We start from the raw sequence: 17521 nt of genomic DNA, 5'->3' as shown, positions 1-17521 counted from the left end.
GCATGATCAATGACTTAGGCGGCCAAAAGAGAACGGTGGGTCTAAAAATTAATATGTATAAAACTAAAGCAATGTTCAAGAGCCGCGCAAGGGAAGAGCATGTTTCCGATAAGCAGCCAACCTTTGGAAGTGGTAAGGGGCTGCATCAACTCAGGGAAAGTCCTAGTAACCGCAGATCCGGACAACGAGAGTGAATTAGCTGATAGAAATAAGAATGGTTTTGATTGCATTTGGAAGGTACTCCCTTGCAGGACGTGAGCAACCGTTCCACAGTATCCCTCGAGGGAAGTGCATAACAGCTGTATCTTACTGGCTCTCACCTTTTGGAGAAGCGTGGGGGCTAATGAAAAAACGAAAATGAAATAATAATTGGTTTTGGGGGAAAGGAAATGGCGCAGTATCTGTCTCATATATCGTTGGAAAATGAAATAATAATAATTGGTTTTGGGGGGAAAGGAAATGGTGCAGTATCTGTCTCATATATCTTTGGACACCTGAACCGCGCCGTAAGGGAAGGGATAAAGGAGGGAGTGAAAGAAGAAATGCAAATTGTTTTTTGGGGAAAGGAAATGACGCAGCAACTGTCTCACATATCTCGGCGGACACCTATACCGCGCCGTAAGGGAAGGGATAAAGAAGGGACTAAGAGAAGGAAGAAAGGGGTGCCGTACTGGCCGGCTCCGGAATAATTTCGACCACCTGGGGATCTTTAACGTACACTGACATCGCACCGCACACGTACGGGCGCCTTAGCGTTTCGCCTCCATCGAAAAATTTCAACTTAAATTGAGGACAACCCAGCGATCTATGAAAAGGAAAATAATAGATAATAGACGTTAACAGACAGGAAGCTGGACCTGGAAGCGAGCAAAGTGGGTGAGAGAACAAATGCATGTTGATGACATTTATGGTCGCAATCGTGCAGAAATAGTCATGCCAAGGGCATATAGCGAAGACAAGTAACCGATGGTCGTTAAGCGTAACGGAGAGGATTCGCAGCGGGTGCCAGAAAGTCAGGTAGATTTATGAGATCAGGCAGTCTGTGGGGAAAAGGTGGGCGCAGCTCGCACAGGACACGGTTCAAGAAGAAATGTGGGCGAGGCCTTTGCCCTGCGGTGTGCGTAGTCATGCTGATAATGATGACGATTAAGAGCTTAAAGGCTCAAAACCGGACGGTTGTATTGAAAATGAAATGAAGAAAACGAAACCAACTCAATTTGGACCGATAATGTAGGTGGCAAGTTTACAATCGTTTGCGATAGGCAGAGAGGTAAGTGGCAGTACCTTCCTTAGCAAGTATCATGACTCTACGTCCGGACCATGAAAGCGAAATGCCTAGGACAGTAACAATGAGGCTGAGGACGTTTGGCAGGCACCCTCAGGCTATGGGTGGAAGCTTATCAACATCCCTTAAGCAGCAAATAACATAATAGCTGTACCTTGCCGATCTGATCTATGAGGCATAAACATGGGTGACGACGAAAAGGCTTGAGATGAAACTGCGGTCGACGCAACGAACTGTGAAAAGAAGAATGAGAGCTGTAGCATTAAGAGAAAGGAATAGGGCACAGTGCGGTAGGGCACAAGCGGTAAATAATGATGTCCAGCGGATAGGAAGCGAAGGAAAACATTGCAGGGGGCGGGAGATAATCAGGGGCCAAATGAGATGTGGATAAGGCAGCCGCATCTGGACCAGTACAGCGTTCTTGTGACATTAATGGGAGGCATTTGTCCTGCAATGGACGTCTGTTGGCTGCTGATGATGATGACTCATTAGACAAATAAAAACTGGAAAATTGAGACTTTTATCACTGCCTCGCCTTTTTACCCATTTATTTCGGAAGTGCTTCAAATAATCAGCACCGAGTAGAGAGTGTAGTCCCATACTGCAAAGCCAAAGCACTTCATTTTTTGCCTCTTGCCTATTACCTTGTCCCAACAGACTGAAGCGTGAGCAACATAAGCCGTAAACAAGCACATCGGTATTGCCTAATTCAAAACAAGATTCCATGTATTTCATGCGCACATCCTTGCTGTGCAGCCACAAGCTTTCCCAACTGAGTCTGAATGAACGCATACTACCTGAAATATGAATAAAATTAAATATCGCCTCATATACTGCCCTTTCTTTCTTGTACCACGTCTATCGGCTGTTTCAGCTGAGATTTTTTTCGCTTTCTCCAGCTCAAGTGTTGAGCTCTAAACTTTATGGAATTTCCAGACTTTTTCTTCAAAAGGTTGGCCTATATCAATAAAAACAAACGCATATTTAGCCATATGTAAATTTGGCACGAACTGCACGTAAATGTTTCTGGAGCCTTTCTTGCAGAGAAGGTTTACTTTGGATCACAAGAAACACTATCGTTAAATGTGTGATTAACTAAACTTCAGAGACATCATTTCTTTTGCGGAGTCTAATTATGAGGCTTCGCCTATTATTTTCGCGTTCTTCTCACGCGTGAAGCCGTTTTCTTTACGCGAAGAACTCAAAATCCAGAGGGAACGCAAGATCTTGTATATCGCCCCCGAGCTGTCGAACACTGGACATTGAGCATTACGCGCCATGACGCGATAAGTCGGGCGCCCTCATTTGGTCGGCCGCGAGTGATGACGTCTCTGTGGTTTTTAGTGCCAGGTGAATTTTTGTGTGTGCTTTTTTCAGTCGCTTGTGCAAGTTACCACGGATCAGTATCTTAAGAAAGAAAGCACCAGGAAAGTAAAATTGCGTTGCAGCGCATTCGGGAGGCACCCTAAAGTTATGTACAGAAGCTTACCGATATGAGAGGAAAAAAGAAAGATGAAAGTATGTAACCGCCGTAGCCTTCCAGTACGCTCGCCTGTGGGGCCGAAGCATGGAGGTTAACGAAAACGCTGAAATTTAGACAGAGGCCAACACATCGTGGTAAGAAGAGGGAAACGAAAAGAGTGGCAACTCAAAATAGAGCTACGTGGACTAAAGAACGAACTCCGGAAGGAGAGGAGGATGAAAAAAAGGAGAAGGAAAGGCGGGGACGGTTACCGGACAATGAAACCGATTTGCTACCCTGCACTAGGGGAAGGTATGGACGGACATAAATGTCAAGCAGAAAAGTTAAGAAAGGGGAAATCAAGTCTGTGAGCAATTAGAGCGCTGCAGCGTCATAGGCGCATGGTCATAATCTACCGTGCAGGCCCGACGCCCTCAAGAAAGTGAGCAGTGCCTGTAAGGCCTTCATTGCCGACGACCAGCGGCGCCACTGCCTGAGAATCTCCATCTCCGTTAGCGGGCAGGGGTCAAGGTGCTCAAGCGCATGGTATATATGCTGAATTTCGCTCTGCATACGTATACGGCATGCGCAGTGAAAGTTTGTTACGCTTTCGTCACGCGTGCAGGTAGTGAATGCAGGGTTATCAGCCATACTGATAACAAACGAGAGTGGTTCGTGAATGCGACAACAAGCCACAGGCGACAAAACAAAGTTGATTCAACCCGTTGCAGGCCGGGTGGATGTCAAAGGTGCAGTCAAGGTCCAGGGATTGCAGACGTTGGTTCAGAACTGTCCAGAATTCCACGAAACAAGCGTGGCCTACTGCAAGTGTTCCAAGGCTACCCGCTGCGTCCATTCCCAAAATTAAGATTGACAGGCAATCTCCGTCGTGGTGGGCAGTTCGCGCGGCCTCGTCCTCATGGTAATTGCCTGAGGTGCCGCTGTATCCTGCGTGTGGTGGTAGGCTATAAACTGTGTCCTTTTATGATGGCAGTGTAATGAAGCTCTCGGATTTCCGTGGCCAGTTCACAATATACACAGCGAAAAGCAGCTCGTAAGCCTTGGGGGGGGGGGGGGGGAGGAGGAGGGGGGGGCTGCTTTTTATTCAGTGAAAACAGCCCGCTGTTGGGCCTTATTGATTGATACATTCAAAGACAACAGAAAGAGCAGTACGTTCAGCATCCATCGATGAAGTCCGGTGAGATGTCTTTACGTTGACTACTGTCTTCCGAAGAATTTATGGGGTTGATTGAGCTGTGCACACAGACTTGCAGCAGGTTTCCATGGTTGCCATGCAAATATTCAAAGGTTACCTGTTTTGATCCTGTCGGCGATAAATGGGACTTCTTCATGAAGCCACATATGGAAAGAAGCACATGAAACTGATGCAGGTTCCATAATGAACAATGTGCCTAAAGTGGTGGCCTGTTGTTTGACACCATTACGAAAGTTTACCAACAGGAATAAGTATCTGATGATTGCAAAGAAAACGTCGTCATATCAGGCTACAAGAACAAAGATGACATCCAGGATTGCAAGAACTATAGAATTACAAGAATTAATCTATCACATCATGAAGACCTTCAGAAGAGTTTTGGGGAGAAAGACCAAGAGCAGAGGTGAGTATCGGGCCATAAGAATTTGAATCCATGCCAGGGAAGGCGTCTACAGATGCAGGCCTGCGGAAGGCCTATGATACAGCCGGATAAGTCTTCGAGAAAATATCGGAGAAATATTTGAAGCCTACCCAGAGATGTATCGAAAAGCAGGGACAAAAGTTCGCAGCTGCCTCGGCGAAACTGGAAGCTTTGTTGTGACAGTAGCACTACCCCACGGTTCTTGACTGAGCGATTTGGTCTTCTGTATGGTAATCTATGTTTTCACAGTGCTGGTTAGAGAAGTACCTTGGAGTATACTGTGCGCTGATGATATTACACCGTGCTGAAGCATCAAGGAGAGTGCAGAAGCAAAGCTGGAGGCAGTAGAACCCTATAGAAGAAAGAGGTGTGAGATTGAGTCCAAGGAAGACAGAGTACAGGGCTTGCAATTTGGGAGATGTCACGAGCGAACTAACGCTAGAGGACACCATAATCAAGAGAACAACGCATTTCATGCAACTTGGCTCGACAACTTATCGAGAGGGAGCCGCGGCAAGAGAAATTACGCCCATAGAACCCAAGCAGGATGAAAGAACTTGCAGGCAATTTCAGATGTCCCGCTAAGTTGAAGAGCCAGGTCTACAGAAGAGTGATGGTGCCATTAATACCGTATGGAACTGAAGCGATCGATGCCCGTTAACAAGTTCAGCGTGCAAAAGATGAAAGTCGCAGAAATGAGGATGCTGAGATGGGTGAGTGGAGTGGCAATAAAGGATATATTCCGTAACAAACACACACGAGGGATGGCCAAAGTCTACACATTGAAAGAAAAATGAAGAAAGAAGACTATGATGTTTATTTTTCTTCATGTAATGAGGAGGGACAGCAAACACAATGGAAAGAAGTTGTTAGAAAGAGGCCGAAAGGACGATGACAAGACAATGTAGAGGAAGATCGAAGAATGAAGAAACTGAAGGGGCAATGGGTTAATGTTCGGGTGAATTGAAGGGCTCATCAAAAACAGTCACCCCTATACAAATAGGACAAAAGCGTAAAGAAGAGCAATGGATTCTGATCGAAAGGAAATGCTGCTTTTATTGCCACGGATATGGATTGATGGGTTGCCAGGTGTTTGGTTCTCTATAAAAGCAATGCCATTGCACCATTAAGTGTGTGCCTTCGACAGCAAGAGCTAATTCGAGGAACCAGAGATCAAGCTGCTTGTGTGACTAGCCGCCACAGGTGCCTGGCCTTTATGTGTATAGCATTTTTTTGACTCATAGTAATGGCCTGATTTCGTGCATATGTGTACATTTTACGACATTAAAAACTAATTTACAAGACTTAGTGTTTCCAGTCATTTTGAGGGCTGGCTTTAACCGGGATCAATGTCCTGCCCCTGTAGCCTACTCAAGTGCATGGACAACCGCTGTGTTTTCTGGAGCTGCAGGGCTTGCACAACGATGTCACGGCGCCAGCAGTCTCAGATCTCCTAGTTCTCGTCCGATTTACTGCTCAATGAAAGCACTGGGCACAGCATCGAAAACTGAAATTGATGGCTTATATAGGCGTGGCCACTCAGCATTAGTCCTTGAGCTGCTACTGGTAGAACAACTAGCGCTAGGAGGAGGTCACGACATTTTCCAGTGGCTACCAAACCCCAGTGGTATGGTTGGCAACGACTTAGCTGTCTGTTCTGCGCGCGCGGCCCACGGGAGCACGCACATTATCCCAGTTCTAATAGCAAGAGCCTATGCTTGACGACATCTACGAGAGCTTGCCCGTAGCACCACTTTAGATGCATGTACTATACGCGGAGGCTCCCGACGCCGTTTGCACAACCTCGCCCCGGTTCCTGCAACTGAAACTGCCATAGCGTTTCCCCCGTGGAAAACCGTGGCAAATCAACGGTGCTGTGTCACCTGTGGTTGGGAGTGGCGTTTACAAATGTTTACTCCCACTTCAATGGAATGGCAGGAGCCCCGGCATATGAGCACAGTGCGTGTGAAGATAGTTTCGCACCTATTTTGAAACTGCGCTCGGTTTGGTCATGAATGAGTATCCCTGGCTGCAGCACTCCGGCGAATGGGTTCTCTTACACTAGTCGAAGCCAAAATCCTGATGCCTTGGCCTCAATATTCATCTGAGAAGAAAGCCATCAAGGCGATCTTCAAATATGTAAAAGAGAGACGCTTAAGCCACAGACCATACACTCGCTGTGTGCGTCCTGTGTTGTCACAGAGTAATGACCCTCATGGACACGTTCCATGCTGTGTTCTGATCCTCCATTCTTCTTATCTCTACCTTCATCCCATCCCGATGTGTGGGGCAGCAAACCAGGCATTACCTAGTTAACCTCCCTGCCTTTCCATTATATTTCGCCAGTCTGTCTCCATCTCTGAACATTAGTCTATACAGCCTGCATTCATAGCACTCCAAGAATGTGGTCATTCTAGATCCAATGCTCGCAGTGAACTGCAGAGTTGCAGACACCACAAATACCCAGCGGGTAACTGCAAAGATATCCCGTGGTGCAGGCATTGTAAAATAAAGCAGCCCTTTTTTTCCTTCGTTTTGTTTTTGTAGCGACTGAGCGAGTTAACGGCCAGCTGTAGCTACCGCGTCACTCCAGGTTTAACCAGAGCTAAAACACCGCCAATTTTTTCTTTGCTTTGTTTTGAGCGCCTTTCTTGCCTTATGCAGAGGTGTAACAGGAATGGAGCGCGATAATCACTATCCAATCAACAGACTGAATATCACATTATCTTTCTGCTCACCGCGTCTTCCAGCAGAACTCCAATGAATAGACCAGCCTGCTGCACTTGTTCTCGCCAAATATGGCAGCTGCTTAACGCATTCGAATCCAGTATGTGCATTTAAATACCCTGGTATAATAATTTCAAGTTGAACCAAGACGTGAACAATCAGGAGGAATGATGAAACGTAGAATTAAAAAAATGAATAATTCACCTCTGAATTAACAACACTATGGTCTGCTATATGTTGTAGTGAAATGATTCGGGGTTCAATTCGGTCCACACTGTATTCTTTAACGAGTACCGGGATCTCAGTACACAGGTGTTTTTCATCGAAATGGTGTTCCCAAACTAGGACCCACCCCGCGATCCAGCAAGTAAAATTATCTTTGTTAACCTTTACATACAGCTTCTTTGTCTACCACTTGAATACTACCGCAGGGACAACATGTATGCTGCCCACGGTTACAACTGGTGTCGAGGTACCAAGATTCAGCTTAAAGAGCCGGGAAATGATGACACGCGATACTTGAACTTCTCTGTGGATGAGGACGTGAGCAGGCTCATAGAAGACGAGTAGAAAACACACAACACAAATGCTCAAAATATTTATTCGATGCTTCGAATCCTGGAATCTATATTTATAAAGTGGATAAAACGCGGCCGAAACGACCACAGTGCTGTTTTCAGTCTACTATAGGATGAACTTCCTCTCACATATCACCACACAGGTTACTCCAATGAGAAGGGGAAAAAAAGTTTGAGCATTCTACGAATGATTATTCTATAATTCTTCTTGGCAAGCGTACTTCTCCAATTTTCGAACTAGTTTTCCTCTTCGCTTATAAAATACAAAAATAATTTTCAACTTTGGTATAGAAATAATAAAAAATGTCGTTTTGTGTGAACTGGTTGTGCCCTTTCATGTTGCAGAAACCTTTACATGTGAGCTGTCATTTTTTCATTAATGGGCTCATGCGTGCTATGGAGGGGTATGCTCTACTACCTCATCATTCCTTTTCTTTTGATTCATCAGTCTAACTTACTTCCTTTAAAAAAAGTATACGGATTTGTAGCTACAACTTGCAGCCAGGGGTGAATTTATGATCGCTCTTAGAGGCGGCGGTTGAGGGGGGGGGGGGGGGGAACACAATTCCATCAATGGATTTCTTGGACTTTTTTAGTTGAAGTGGGCTTCATCAGCATGGTCTTCCTATGTAAAATTTCTCCTTTGGGAGGGGCGGGGGCGACCTCACCCCCTGCTGAGCTATAAAACCATTCTTACCTGCGTCCTCCTGCGATCTGATGATTTTCAGTGATTGAAGTGATGGCAATGCCTGAAGCTGCTACAACAGTAAAAACCAAAACCAGGAGACGTAGCGCTTTGCTTCAATAAGAAAGGAATACAAATGACAACTTACCGTCTACACCAATCTTAAGTCTTCTTTTTCTAGTCTCTAAACAACCTAGTGTACTCAAGGTGCTGACATTTCGAGCTCAGTGCTTCGCAGGTTGGGTTCATTGTACAGGTGTAAAAAAGATTTCCTATCATCCAGAACGCCAGTATCCATATTTTCCTTCATGTGTTCGATTTTAACAACCTATTAAAATGACGAAGGATGTCATGCTACACTCACCAGTTCCATGTCGCTGATCGCCTCCTTTTTCCAGATCGGCCACCGTCTTGGGGCGCCATCGGACGTCGAGGCTACGTAATCCACTGCGCGGATCCACGGCTAGACGCCCTTCGTTGACGTCTGTATGGTTGTCATCCAGCATTACCGGTAGGGGGTGAGTTGAACGTGCCATGATAACCTTTAAATGAAATAAAAAGCGAAAAAGAAGAGAGAAACCAGACTTTACCAATGTCGAGGCGGTTTGTGTTGCTGGTGCAAGATGGTAAGGGTTAAATAGCGCGGGAGGGCCAAGAATCAAGATAGGGAGACGGGACGCGACCCCTTCCTATGTCCCGTCCCTTCTGTCTTGTAACCCTTAATGTAAATCATAATAAGGAATTACCATTTTTCTTACAGCACAGAAATGGGCAGAGTAAGCGATACACTTGGTAGTAATTGCTCAGAGTGTTGAAATAACTTTGGCTAAAAAAAATAATATTGCCATCGACTTTCTGCGTTCACAAACCTGACAGTTCAAGTAAGCCAACTCCTGGATACGAATTATGGCTGCTCTGTTTTGTTTGTTTTTTACAATAGGAAGTATATAAACAAACAAGAAAACGACGGTTGCATATATTTGACTAAACTGAGTAAAATATTTTGCGGTATTTCTAGAGACCAAATTTATGGCAATAATTGATAACATTTCTTGAGAGGTAGTGCGTCTCTGCATTAAACTGCGATGTTAGCATAAAAAGGTCTTCCATTTCGCGGACTTCTTGAAAGATAACGGACACGCCGCAGTTTTGCGGCTCGTACCCGAGGCCACCAAACAGACGCACCGGTGCGCCACAGAGAAAGCGGATGGCCTCGGGTGCACGTGCGCGCTTTTTCACAATGTCAACTCTTGAAGCGTCGCTCACAAGACCGCACTCTGAAGGCCCACAGACCAGCCACCTCATGCGCGAGCACGCCGTCTCTCCACCGCGTGCAGAGGACAATAAAAAAGGAAGGCCGCTTATACGCCATCCAACTATGCAACAACAAAACGCCCATCAGAAGCGAACGGAAGCAAAGCACACAGCCAACTCCTGGCCTACGGAGATCCAGAAGTCGAGACTTCGCTTCTATTTACCTCTTTGCCGGGATCCCACACCCTTCTTCCAAGGGAAGAAGAAAGTTGGCTCCCATGAGGAAGTATGGGCACAGCTCGCATGAAGCCACGGAGGAGTCAGGGTGTGCAGAAAGGGTGGGCAACCACCCGACGCCGCACTTTTTGCACGGTCCCAAGCAGGCAGCCAGGCAGCTTCCCAGGAAGGTCGAGAGGCGCTCCTTTCTCTCTCTCTCTCTCCTTCAGTCTTCCCTTTGCTTCCACAAGGCGGTGCAGCAGCAAAATCGGCAGCGGCAGGCAGCAGCCCGTTCGCTCCCTCGTCCCTGGGCTGGTCGGGGGACCACGACGTGGCTGGAATATTTATTCATAAATTTAGCTCTCAAGCGCGGCCGCCATAAATATCTCGGCCGACGTCGCGGGGATTTACGGCCGCACAACCCCTCGTCGCCGTTCCCCCCGGCGGCCGGCGCGGTCTCTCGCACTCGCAGGCGTTTGCCCGCGCTCTCTGGGCATCCCACGAGACCCCGAGGCCGCCTCAAACGCGCGCGGGCGAGCCGGCGCATACGGCAGCCGGCAACACACCGACGACAGCGAAAGAGCCCCGCGTGCTCAAGCGCGGAAGCTGCGAGCATGCTCGGCCTTTTCCTCTCAAAGACCGCGAGCACACTATACGTCTCGGCCCGAATACCGCTTTTTATCCGCACTTTGCGCGCACCCGCGCTGACAAGCGGCAGCGCGGTTTTTCTGGGGTGCGTGCATGTGTGCTTATAAGCGTGTGCATACGAATCCCTCTGCGCATACTAAACGCGGAACTGCGGGTGTCAAGCTCGCTATGCTCGTGTGCGCAGGAGAAGCGCAAATGCAATCGCAGCTTGACGCTAAGAGAGCGACGGCGCAAAGTCCTTAACACGTGTTTTCTTTTGCACCCGTACTGTAACTCAATCACAATCGTCAAATCAGACACTGTTACAAGAGTAACGTATTTTGAGCAGATTAGTTTTGTGGAGTTGCGGTTTGGATTCACGGTGGCAAGGATCTCCGCGAGATGTAGTTCATACCTGAAGCGTGCGGGTGGCATGCCGGCTATGCGACGACGTCATGACTCTCTGCCGCCAGCTCAACTTGTAATGCATGCGAACTTTCTTCTACGATACATCGTGTAATAAAGTATATAGCTCAGAGATGACACCAGCATTGGTAAAATTTCAACTGTCCGGACTCCTGCAGCTTGAGGTATATATGGGTCAGGTTCATGGATTCGAAATTATTGAGATAATTGAGATAGAGAGCCTTTTATTAATTTTTTGGTGGCCTGTTTCGTGAAAGCAGATATGGAAATCACCGAAATCAGCCTTTTATACCTTTGAGCCAACACGTGCATAATGGCCGGCCTCCTTTCGTGGATATGTACGGGTGCGAGAATGATGCTTGTGGCCTCAATGTTGCGTTCTGGTGGCCCATTTCAAATCACTATGGGTAATGTTCATAACAGGAGGTTTCTGCATCCTCGCAGGTGTAAACCACGGGCTGTGCCGAGTTCGGCAAGACATGTATCGATTTGCGTAACAATACAGAGCTTCACCAAAAAGGTAACGTATGACAAGCTTCTTTTTTTTACATATGCATGCTTGTTTTTTTTTTTGCATAATCTTCACGGCCTAAAAAAATCTATGAAAGCATGTTTTGGGAATAAAGGCCAGCAAGCTAACCATCTTTTATCTGCATACGTCAACGAAAGCCTCAAAGCTACGCACGTGCCGGGCATTTGGGAATCATGGCAAAAGCGGTTGTGCAGCTGAAATCTGCCAATCGAAATCAATACAAAGAAAGCTTCAACTCAGTCCAACCCGTTCGTTGCACAGTAATGTCGAGTTGGGGAGCGAAACCGCGGGAACAAAAGCTGGCTCTATGGGCTTTGTTTGCGGCAGTACTGTGGCAGTGCACGGCAGTCTTGGAGGCCTCGTCTAATTGCATGTTCGCACTACCCTCCGCGATGCTGGACATGGCTTCAGTCGCCGAGCAGTCTCGTCGGAACGACCCCGCTTTGTTTGACGCCCAACCTCTCAAACTGATGTAAACAAATCCATGGACACATTTCTTTCTCTCTCATGGTTCAGAACAACGCAGCGTGGTGGATGAAGGAGTAGCTTTAAAATGCCTTTCAGTAGTTCATATTGCACCTTCTTTCAAAAGCACACAAGGGCGCGCGCGCACACACACACGCACGCACGCACAATACACCAGACCCTTGCGCTTTACCGTAAGGGTAATGCGAATCTCAGCGAAAGCTGTGAAGGCGCGAAATGCTCAGGGCAGTGCGAGTGTTTAGTAACTCTTGGTAGGGGTGCGGGACACCTGTAGTGTTTTAAGTCTCTAAACGAGAATTACCTTCACGGGTCATAGCTTTGGTGGATTGCCTTTCGTGACAGTGTTAGAGTAGTCGGGAGCAGTAGGTTGTCACGGGTTGTGGGGGGTGCCCACATGGAGTTGTGGTGCGGCGAGAGCGGACGACGCGATGATTCCGCCGAATGTGGCATACACAGCTGTTGCTGTAAAAGTGGACTGCGGGGCTTGTTGCATAATATAAGGTGGCCTGTACTTCCAAAAACACATCGGTGTTTACAATAGGGCGCATTCCCACTTAAGCATATCATTCTTTCTTAAATTTAACTCTGCCATTGATGTTATGGCCTCACATAACATTTAAGCCCAGCCTGAATGTTACCACGAAGTCATGAGCCTACGTTTTGTAGTTAGGCCAGACTAGGGCAAGATAAGCCTTTGTTGCCATATTAGGCACTCCCCGCCCGCAGTTCTTAACACCAGCATGCATACAGCCTCAAAATGTGTACGTTAACGTGACAGTAAACTGATAACTCATTTGCAGCAACTAGGCAACTCTGAATTTTTCTTCATTTATGTGAATCATCAGCCTACTTAAGGTGGGTGAGGCACGCCGTAATGTGAACGCCGGAAGTTTCGCGGACCAATAGAAGCGAGCACCATATGTCAGCGTGACCTCTGAAATTGCAAACCTCACCTCTCACTTTCGTGTAGAAAACTGGTATGTTGACATAAAGCTTCAGCTTGAGAAAACTCACTGAACAAATATAAAGAAGATACGCTTTTCTGTGACGCGAAAGCCACAGTCTATTATTTAAGAAGCATGGCATACTGAGGCAAATTCTTCCCAGCTGTATTTTCTCCCTCCTAATGTCCAACTCCTGAGCCAAAGGGTCACAAAGGGACACTTCAGTAACTCTAGCGGACAACGGCTTGTTCATAATGTCCTAATTGATAAACCACTCAAGTCCGAACTGGTTTATCCCTAATACGTCTCTCCAACATGCCAACTTTCGATGGTGCAGTGTATCGTAGCGGACATCGAAATGCTGTTCACAACTGCCGCCGAGGACATTTTGAGTGCAACTTGTCACATTCCCCCAACTCCTGTGAGTTATGTATCGCTTACTATGAAGGGTGCCATTTTAATGGCTGGTGCTGTTTTAATTTTGCAATGATTCAAACCGGTCAGCGTTCCTTAATGAGAGGAGACAGAGAGAGGGGGTTGAAGGGAGGGAGAGGGGTAAGGACGCCACAAACAGCTGACAAAGGTGGCATTGCACTCACACCCTCGAGAAGCTGTCGCCTCGACGGGGACGCGTAGGCATGGCGGGGGACGCAGTCCCGGTGGCCTACTGCAGCTGGGGGCAAACTGCCGCAGCCGCCGACGCAAGCAGGGGGCAGGAAAGGTCGTGCACGGGATGCCTCCTCCGACGCAGCCAGTGAACTCGGCCTCGTTCCAGCTCCTGGGGTCGACCCAAGGTTCCGCGGCGCCCGCCTCCCTGCGCATTCGCCATAAATAAGAACTGCGGGGACAGCAGGTTCGCACACGGTATATATTCCAGCCGCAGAGCGATCGTCTTCTCGGAATGTGTCGCATCGTGTCTCACGGTGCCGCCATGCTGGGAGGACCTCGGTGCCCGATGGAGGAGAGGCTCGAAGCAAGACAGATCGTCCCCGACACTTGGCCGAGGCCTCCAAGAGGCCATGGGAGCCCCAGGAGCAGCACCATTTGAACCGGAACCAGGGGCGGCCCCGGCAGACGCAGCGTGCCGCGTATCACATGCCGCGTGCTCTACGCGAAGCGCTGCGGCGTGATAGATGCCTCCAGCATGGTCGCCGTGGGACGCACCAGCCGCTCATGCTCGCTGGCGGTAAGGAAAAGGGACGGAGACGACCAATAAGTCAGCGAGAAATCCGCGGCTTTCTTCTTCGTTGGAGGCACTGGGAAGCCATGGGACCAGTCAGAAGAAAAGAATTGGACGTTAATATTGAACCCTGAAAAGAAGGCGAAACTTCGATGTTTATCAGCACGCAAGCTGCCCGAGAGGCACAGTGTGGATCGAGGACTTAGGGGCGGTTCCGTACGTGCGCAGTCGATGTCAACGTTCGATGTCCAGCGGCCAGCTGGCTCTGAAAGCAACGAACCATTGAAGGTAACGTAAATCGTTGTCTGTTTCTGAAAAAGATAAAGAGGAAAGGCTAAAGGAATTTTATAGTCTAATTTAACGCACTTTCTTGGTCTCGCCGAGTCATAACCCATGGAGTTAGAGACGAGGAGGGTCTCCTGGCAGTATTGAAGCAATTAAAATGCTCCGCAGGTAGCCGTTCTGTGCACCCTACCTTACAATCGTTTTTGTTTATTCGTTTGTTTTTAATATTAAGAAAAGCATGTTCATGTACTATACGACCCAAAATTTCGTAAAGCTGTTAGAAACAGCTGCGTAACAAACCGGTGTAAGGCGTCTGAATGACTAGATACCTATATGAGAAAGCACCAGCAAGGCATAAGCGGTTTACTAAGCTATTTAGACGTCCTATAGCGCTGGAGGGGAAGAGCAATTTTCTGTGTTGTTGAAAGCATTCTGTCGGTATTTTTTATTTTATTTTAGAGACATCAATCTTCTGGGTTCATCATGTATCCTCAAGTTGTGAAGTCTGGCACAAAGAGTTTCGTGGTCTTGCATAGCGTACAATGGTGAGGTATCGTAAGATGCACTTGTATTGGAAGTTGTAACTTTCTACAAGAACGTATACAAGGCGAGTTTTAGCATGCTGTGAGCACAACAAGAAATGATATGTTGCTCAAGTGCGATTCGATGTGATCTCCATAGCATAGAAGAGATCAACTAAGGTTTGTCGGATATGGCAGCATCAGATAAGGGTAAATGTCATGAATGCCTACTGTAAGATAATTTGGCATGTCTCATCACTATTTTGGGTCGCTTTTAACCCCCATTTTGGAACCCGTAACTGAATCCATTTGTCTCATGTTCATGCTTCAGCCACCGTCGAAGCCTCCTGGCGTAAAATTTTTCAAATCACCCCCTAAATTCAGTTCTTTAATCTCCAGTATCACAGGCGACCGTTGGGATAGAAAAGACTAACTTAAGGGCTCCTGATTACGTTAAATGAACACTGTTCTGGCTACAGAGTGCCGGTCTTGTAGGGGTATTAATTACGCGAGAAAATCGGCTCATCGTGGTATGCTTTCACAATGACTAGTCCAAAATGACAGAGAATCGTTGTACAGCTTTCCACACACCTGTCAAGAGCGCTCGAATGGCGCATCGGGAGTATACAGTTGCGTCATTTATACATGCCGCTAGTGCTCGAAGCCTTACCATGCATGCACATTCCCATTAATCGTGTTTAACTCCTCATATCATTAAAGTTATACCGGGTAAGCACTTAGCCGCAATCGTCCTTAAATGCTCAACAGAGAGCACCATTCGAGCGTTCTAGACAGGTGCATGGACGACTGTTCAGACACTTAAATGCTGACTTCTTTTGAACATTACACTTAATTCAGGTTAACCATGAGGTAGAGGGTGTGAGTTTTCTATCTATGCGATGTATATCCGAGAAATGATGTGATGGACTTGTAAAGGTTTCGTTTTATGGTTTATGGGTGTTTAATGTCCCAAAGCGACTCTGGATACGAGGGACGCCGTAGTAAAGGGCTCCGGAAATTTCAGCCACCTGGGGTTGTTTAACGTGCACTGGCATCGCACAGTACATGAACCCCTAGAATTTCGCCTCCGTAGTAATTCCACCGCCACGGCCGGGATCGAATCCGCGTCTTTCGGGTCAGCAGCCGAGCGCCATAACTACTCAGCCACTGCGGCGGCTGGCTTGTAAAACATCTAGCACTATAGCAAAGCGATAATTCAGAATCCCTATGCACATGCACGAATGTCAGAGGACGCAGTGAACATTTCAAAATCAGTATGTTTGACTGCCCGCTCCTCATCCGCCATGTGTAAAAAAGAAAAGTGCGTGCCTGGTCCTAATTGTGACAGATGTTTTGCATATGAGGTGGACTTGTTTTTCCCAGGATACTAAGGCGTTTTTGTTATTCTCGAAGTACAACTCTTAATCAGTGTCACTGACAATTTTATAAGTCTCCGGGCAGAAGAGTTGACATGAGACCGTAATCTGAAGTTGTTTTGGCCGCCTTTCAAGTTTCCGACGCTACTTTTACAAATATTTTTTTGCGCTCCCAAATACAGCGTCGGAACCTCTGACACGTTTCCTTCCTCGAATGCCATTCTCCTGCTTGCGATCGCAGAAACTTGACCTTAGGTTCGTACTTTTCCCTAACTACCCTTCTCTTTCCAACTGCTTAATCAGCCGCCTGTAGCTCGCGTCGTCACGAATGATATCCCTTGTTTGAGGACAGCTCATTCCGAACACCAGAAATCCGTTTGCAGCATATAGGCCAAAGGAGGTGTCGTTTCAAGTTCTGGCGTTCTCAAGTTCTAATCAGAGGTCATAAATTCTGGCCAAAGTTCTGGTTAGAAGTATTCACCGAACTCCTACTACAGGGTAAACAGGATATCTCACTATATGCCGCCACTAGAACCCCATATTTGAGAAATGCGTAACAACATCACATTTTAAGAGAACATTCCGACAAGAGCGCAAGGCCTAACGTAATTTTTGTTCGTATATCTCCGCCAACATAACTTGTCGCTTTCATTCAGTCGTTACTATACCGTCGTAGCTCCTCTGCTATACACACGAAACCCTAAGCACTGCAGAGCATCCCAGCAGGCCAGCGCTCAGCGCAGTGAGCTCCGCGCGAGTCAGTGTCTGGTCTCCAAGAAACGAGGTAGCGCTCGGAGGTGTGGCGCCGGTCGGGCCCGGCGTATTTGTTGGCGCGGACAGACCGAAGATGCACGGCGCTTTAAATAGCCATAACCTTCGAAAAGATGTTGTCGCCGCCCGGGCTTTTGTGAGCTGCCGTCCTCTGTGTCTACAGAGCGTGAATAGCCGTGGTCGAAGCCATCGGACACCCCAGATTTGTTCGGCCCCTGTGCCCCGGCTCTCTTCTCGGCCACCTTTCTCATACGAATCGCGCATGGCTGGTGTTTGTGCGTGTACACGGTCGAGCGATCGCATAAGCGTCGTCTGCTGCTCTGAAGACGACGCCGCCGATCCCTTTTCGGGTGCGCGGGAGGAAATCCCCGCTGTCAGGCGGAAGTCGCCGGGGCACAATGGCGAGCTCGAAGGGAGAGGCCTGCAGAAAAACGCTTTTCTCCAGAGGACGCCGGTCGGCTGATTTACAGCGCCCCTGAGACTACTGCGCGGGGCTTCTCAGGCGCGCGAAGTCTTCTTCGTGCTGCTG

General features: G+C 47.7%; 1 protein-coding gene across 1 annotated transcript in view; it reads right to left on the bottom strand.

Moving 5' to 3' along the window:
- LOC144093834 (uncharacterized) overlaps positions 1-13591 on the bottom strand; it is a 229270-nt gene extending 215679 nt beyond the window's left edge. Inside the window, exons 1-3 of the mRNA XM_077627553.1 lie at positions 13459-13591; positions 9853-10179; positions 8739-8916 (exon numbers count right to left, since the gene is read on the bottom strand). The gene's annotated coding sequence lies outside the window, so the exon portion shown is untranslated. The remainder of the gene's footprint in view (positions 1-8738; positions 8917-9852; positions 10180-13458) is intronic.
- Between the last annotated feature and the right edge of the window lie 3930 nt (positions 13592-17521).

The sequence above is a fragment of the Amblyomma americanum genome, chromosome 6 (genome assembly GCF_052857255.1).
Source record: "Amblyomma americanum isolate KBUSLIRL-KWMA chromosome 6, ASM5285725v1, whole genome shotgun sequence".
In the NCBI taxonomy this organism is placed as follows: Eukaryota; Metazoa; Arthropoda; class Arachnida; order Ixodida; family Ixodidae; genus Amblyomma; species Amblyomma americanum.
Note: the sequence above shows the minus strand (reverse complement) of the source record. Positions and strands in the feature narration are given on the sequence as shown.